This window comes from Grampus griseus (genome assembly GCF_964374135.1).
Source record: "Grampus griseus genome assembly, chromosome: 18".
Taxonomy (NCBI): Eukaryota; Metazoa; Chordata; class Mammalia; order Artiodactyla; family Delphinidae; genus Grampus; species Grampus griseus.
The window spans coordinates 76,351,467-76,357,466 of NC_139012.1; positions in this window are offsets into that span (position 1 = coordinate 76,351,467).

The following is a 6,000-nucleotide window of genomic DNA, read 5'->3' on the forward strand; positions in this document are numbered from 1 at the left end:
AAAAATAAACGGACACACCTGAGAAGTGCACGCCATCTGACCCACGATTCCCAGACCATGTGTGTGCGCCCCTGGGGTACCGAAGGGGTAATTACCAATGTCCAAGGGAAGCACAGCATCTGTGGGGCGGTACAAAACACCAGCTGGAAAGAGCTCACAGTTTCAGCATTAGCTCACTCTACATCCCTCTTTATGATCTAGCTTTGCGAAGCTGAGTGTTCATGGCCGCTGGGATACAAAGCAAATGCCCCAGGAAAGGTCACTGTGGAACAGGAAGTGAGGAGGGCAGCACCCACGCTTAGGTCAAGGTTTGAGAAGCTGAACAGTGCCCTACAGGTGCCCCCCACCTTACCATCGGAAATGGTTATGGTCGCTTAAGGATGAAAGGAATTAAGTATCATCTCTTTGCATTGAGGTGCATTCTTGTTTCAAACGTCTGCTCAGTGGTTAGGACAGAATCCTTCTTCAACTGTTTGACTTTACCTACCCAAGAGTTAGAAACTGTTCCATTTTCGTCTGGCCTAGGGGCTTTACAAAGCAACGAGGAAGACACTAGGGACTCCGGGGATCTCTGCGTTCATCGTGCCTCTCCGTGATGACATCAGTCACTCTTCAAGGACAACTATTCACTCCTTGAAGCCTTGGGTTGGCCAAAAAGTTCATCCAGTTTTAAGTAAAAATAAAAGACAGTTTTCACTTTCACCAACTTTACTGAACAACGTATTCATTAACCGAATGAACTTTTTGGTCAACCCACTAGAACTGCACCTAACAGCGCCATCATTTCATCCTGATCTCTGCTTCCACAGAGACATCACAAGGGAGCGTGAACAGACTCTTCAACAGCACTGGACTGGACTGAGGCTGCAGCTCCTTGAGATTCTATGTGCCACCCAGGTGACCAAGCAAGGTGACCAGGTGTGGTCTGGAGAGAAGGGAGCCCAGGGGCAGACGCCCAGCCATGTGAATATGGTGTTTTGGGAGGTTGAAGGGCCGAGGTGGTGGACCAGGGAAGGTGCTGAGAAAATCCGGGTTGCAGCTGTCGCTTTTCTTTTTGGGGTTTTAGCAGTAAGCCAACCAACGTTGAGACAGTAGCAAGTCCAACAGGCTCACTGCGCTTGCCTCTCTGAGATCCGTATCTCAGGTAGGTCCAGGGAAGTCCTGATGGCTTAAAGTAAAATCTATGCAAGTCCCAAAGCTGCCTTTTCCCAAAAAGCAAAAAGCAAAGAGAAACCCTGACTGGGGTAAATAAACCAAGTCATATCCCAGTGTCTTGGAAGCATGAGATTCTCATCCACAATTCATTACGCCCTCAGCTGTAACGCCTCGAGAAAACATAATTCTAACACACAAGAGGGGTTCAAAACAGATGTCAAACAGCTAATGTTTACAGAACTGAATAGGCTTCACTACGCTGAAGCCATAAGTAGTATTTTAGTAGACCAAGTTACCAGGAAGCAGTAACAGCTCTTTTTAAATCTTCATTTGTGACCTGGAATCACAAGTCACACTGAAGTAAGTAGTCCCAGCATAGAATACATTCAACCCGTCTAATAAGAATTCCAGACCATATCTGAGCCAAGCTAGGCGCTGGGTCACTTGTATAACCTATTTGGGTGCATTATGAATAAAGATATCAACTCAAAGATCTTCAATCACCTGGAGAGGTATTCTACCCACTTTTTTAAGCTAACACAGCAGATTTTAACATACAAAACAAATTTTCCTTTTGATTTAAAAACATTCAGTATCCTGGAGTCCCTCATTTTATGATACATGTTCCTGAAATTTTAAAACTCACTTTTAAAAGTTATTTCAAATATAACCGTTAAGTAAAACCTTTGGTAACTACTTTTATAAGATTAGTGTCCGTGCACTAATTTATTTGATCTACAAAAGCCCTGGTCTCAGAGTCAGTTTTTCAATTCGGATTTGCAATATCACCAGAGTTTCTAAATTTTGATATTTGCAAAATCAAGCTTAACCAAATCCCTTCCCTTCTCAGAGCTCAGTTGCCCCATTTGTCAAAAAGGGGCTGGATTTCCATGACTGATTTGTAAACTGAGCTCAGATGAACCAGGGGTGTTACAAGGCTCTCCACCCAGAGGCACCCAAGGGAACTTCGACCAGGACCACAACACTTACCAGTCAACCAGACGCACTACACACGTCCACTAACTCGACTTCCAAACTTCTTTATTCCACGTGGACAGTCCTCATGACTGAAATGGACGTCTGAAGACCACTGCCCGAGATCACTGAGTCTCAGTATTTAAGGGACCATCAGAACCACCTAGAAAGCTTGTAAAAGTACACATTCAGATTTGGGAAGTCTGGGGTGGGACCCAGGAATGTGCACTTTGACAAGTTCCTGGTGACCCAGATGCTGCTGTCCGTAGACCACACTGAAGCAGCCCGCGCCGTTTCGGACAGGATAGCAAGTTCTCTCTCGCTCAGCGTTTTAATTAGCTAAGTTTATATTTCCATAGCACAAGAGTCATGTAAAATTTTCAGAGAATAACAAAATTAATTAGCAGAAACAGTGAATTTCATCCTCTTTTATTTCAAGCTTGACATATGTAGGTAGTTCTTTGCTTTTAAACCCCATCTAAGTACAAATTTGGGTTGGAATTTCCTTTAAAATAGCTTCCTGTCCGAGTGCCTCACATATGTGGGTGAGAGGGAAAAATACTAACCAAAATAAGGTATACAAGACTTCCTAGGTTTTTTTTTTTTTAATGATGCAGAAACCAACATATATGATTTCATTTGTGAAAGTTTCTGTTTTTCCGTTAAAGATACTATCCCATGAAAGAGATTTTCTTTGATTAAAAAACCACTGATGGGCTTCCCTGGTGGTGCAGTGGTTGAGAGTCCGCCTGCCGATGCAGGGGACACGGGTTCGTGCCCTGGTCCAGGAAGATCCCACATGCCGCGGAGCGGCTGGGCCCGTGAGCCATGGCCGCTGAGCCTGCGCGTCCGGAGCCTGTGCTCCGCAACGGGAGAGGCCACAACAGTGAGAGGCCCATGTACGGCAAAAAAAAAAACCACTGAAAAAAGCATTACACCTAATTTCTTATAAGCAGTCGGTTATCCTGAATGTTTTAAAAATTGTAGCACCTTAAAAATTTCATATAGTTTAAAAAATTTAATATCATATAGAGTTTGTAATATACAAACACCTAACATATGAGTCTAAAATCTAAAAATAACTGCACGATCATATACCTGTTTAATAAATGTTTCCATGGCTGCCTTACTAACGTCCCTCTGACCCCTGTGTTCTTTCTCTAGATATATCTGGTGCACTTACGTAGGGCCAGTGGTCCAGGCTTCATGGACAGTTACCCTCTTCTGGAATGTCCTACATCTGCGCTCCGACCCAAAATGTGTAAGGCCGTCACACTTAACCACATGTCCCAGTTTGCAGTGCATTTCACCATAGCCTGAAGCTCCAAAAAGCAGCTTGGGATGGGCCCCGGAGCCCAGCAGCAAAGGCGGGAGGGACTCAGGGCAGACAGGTAGCAGGAGGATGGGGGCGTGTCTGGTGGAACCCAATTGGAGCCTGTGGGCTGGCTTATTTGTGGGCACAAAGAAGTGAAATTTAAACTCAATCACTCAAGGGTTCTAGAGGAGACTGAAGTGCTCCCTCAACATAAAAACTTACAAGTAGGGCTTCCCTGATGGCGCAGTGGTTGAGAGTCCGCCTGCCGATGCAGGGGACATGGGTTCGTGCCCCGGTCCGGGAAGATCCCACATGCCGCAGAGCGGCTGGGCCCATGAGCCATGGCCGCTGAGCCTGCGCATCCGGAGCCTGTGCTCCACAACGGGAGAGGCCACAACAGTGAGAGGCCCGCGTACCGCAAAACCAAAACGAAAACAAAAAAAAAAACAACAAAACTTACAAGTAGAGAGGGGCTGTATTCTATTGGGTTGGGTTAACATCTTACAGAAAAACCTGAACGAACTTTTTGACCAACCCAATCCATGAGGAAGCCATGAGAGATGGTACCTTGGAGAGACGCAACAGCTCAACGAGCACTCCAGGGTTTTTTCCAAAGAATACAGTGCCTGACCAAGAGGCAGCCTCACAAGTGGGGGCTAGTGCAGAACACACTCTAAAAAGCAGGATGGAAACGTGCAGAGGAAAATGCCGTCCACGAGCTGAAGGCTTTGAGAAAGTGGCACCCCACCCGAGGGGTCTTTCGGGGATGAGGGTTTCTAGCCATGGCGGCTTCAGCAGTAAAGGGTTCTGTCCTACCCCAGCATTTCCTCTGAAGATTAAGACCCTCCAATCATTTGGCGTTTCTCTCGATCCTTAAAAATTTCAAGACCGCATCTGGAATCGAGTGAAATAATGCCATCCGCAGCAACCTGGATACACCTAGAGATGATCATGTTAAGTGAAGGAAATCAGACAAAGAAAGACAAATGTCGTATGATGTCACTTATATGTGGAATCTTAAAAAAAATGATACAAATGAACTTCTGTGCAAAACAGAAACGGACTCACACACTTAGAAAACAAACTTATGGTTACCAAAGGGGGAAGGTAGGGGGGAGGGATAAAGGAGGAGTTTGGTATTAACATATACACACTAATATAATCAACAAGGACATACTGTAGAGCACAGGGAACTCTGCTCAATACTCTGTAATAACCTAAATGGGAAAAGAATCTGAAAAAGAATAGATATATGTATGTGAATCACTTTGCTGTACACCTGAAACTAACAGAATATCGTAAATCAACTCTACTCCAATATAAAAGTTAAAAAGAAACTTCAAAACCACATCTGATTGGTAATATAAAAGGTGGGGTTTCCTACAAAATGCCGTAGGACTAAGTTACCATTCTTTCTCTAACCTCACTGGCTGCCTCATAAAAGAGCAGAAAGGATGACAGACCACGTGGGGGGGCCACCAATGCTTTAAGGACTGATCCCCAAATTTTCTAACAGGTGTATTTATTTCTATGAACTCTGTATTTTCAGTATCATTGGCCACATCCATTCTGTGGGATGTGTTTGTTCGTCTCTTAGATTTACCTCTCCTTCCTTCACATCCTGCCCGTCCCTCACCCCAGCCTCACTGCCAATCCACGATTCATACGGTGGGCTTTCAATCAATGGGAACTAACTACCACAATCATGATTCTAAGACTAATTACATCTCTAACCGTAACTATGAACAAGAGGAAAAAACTATAGTTCTACTCACACAAAAATATGTTAACTTCCATGTAAGTAACAGACCTAGAAACATGGTGAATGAAAGCATTCCCAAAATGACCAGATGCCTCTATAAGATCTAAACTTACCACCCTCAGAAGCAGATAAAAACACCCCACTTTTCCTGTGGTCTCGGAATGGACACTGTTTGCAAACTTCCTGACCAAACAAGCAAATGGTCTTGATTCTGTTTTCTGCTAACATCCTTGGAAATATTATAGGCTTATTACAGGCTTTTTGTGACAGCTCTTAATGACATATGGCTGGCAACGCTCTCTGGCATTGGGCTCTCCTGGGAAAGGCCAGCACGTAAGCCTGCTCTCTTTCCCCGGCCTCTCTCAATCACGATGCTTTGACTATTATAAGCCAACAGCGAGTCCCTGAGTATCATCTTGCATAAGCACTTTGAAGGCGTAGCAGACACGGGCTCACCCAGTCTTTACAGATGGTCTTGGGGATGCCGGGTGGCACAAATCCTCCAAAGCCTTTCTGTTTAAGCACCTCACGGTGTATTTGCTCTTTGCACAAGGATTTAAGTCTGAAATCACACTCTATTGCAATCTCGAATACCTCAGTACCTTTGCCCTGTTAATAACTATTCAACTCAGTGGTTAGTAGAGTAAGCACTGAACTTGCTGATTGAATAAAATGATGGCCTGTATCTCATTATTGGTGATGAATATCTGCATGAAATAACTACGAACGCTGATGTGATTCAGTTAACCCTAGGAAATACACGCCAACACGCCACTGGATTTGCTGAGAAATG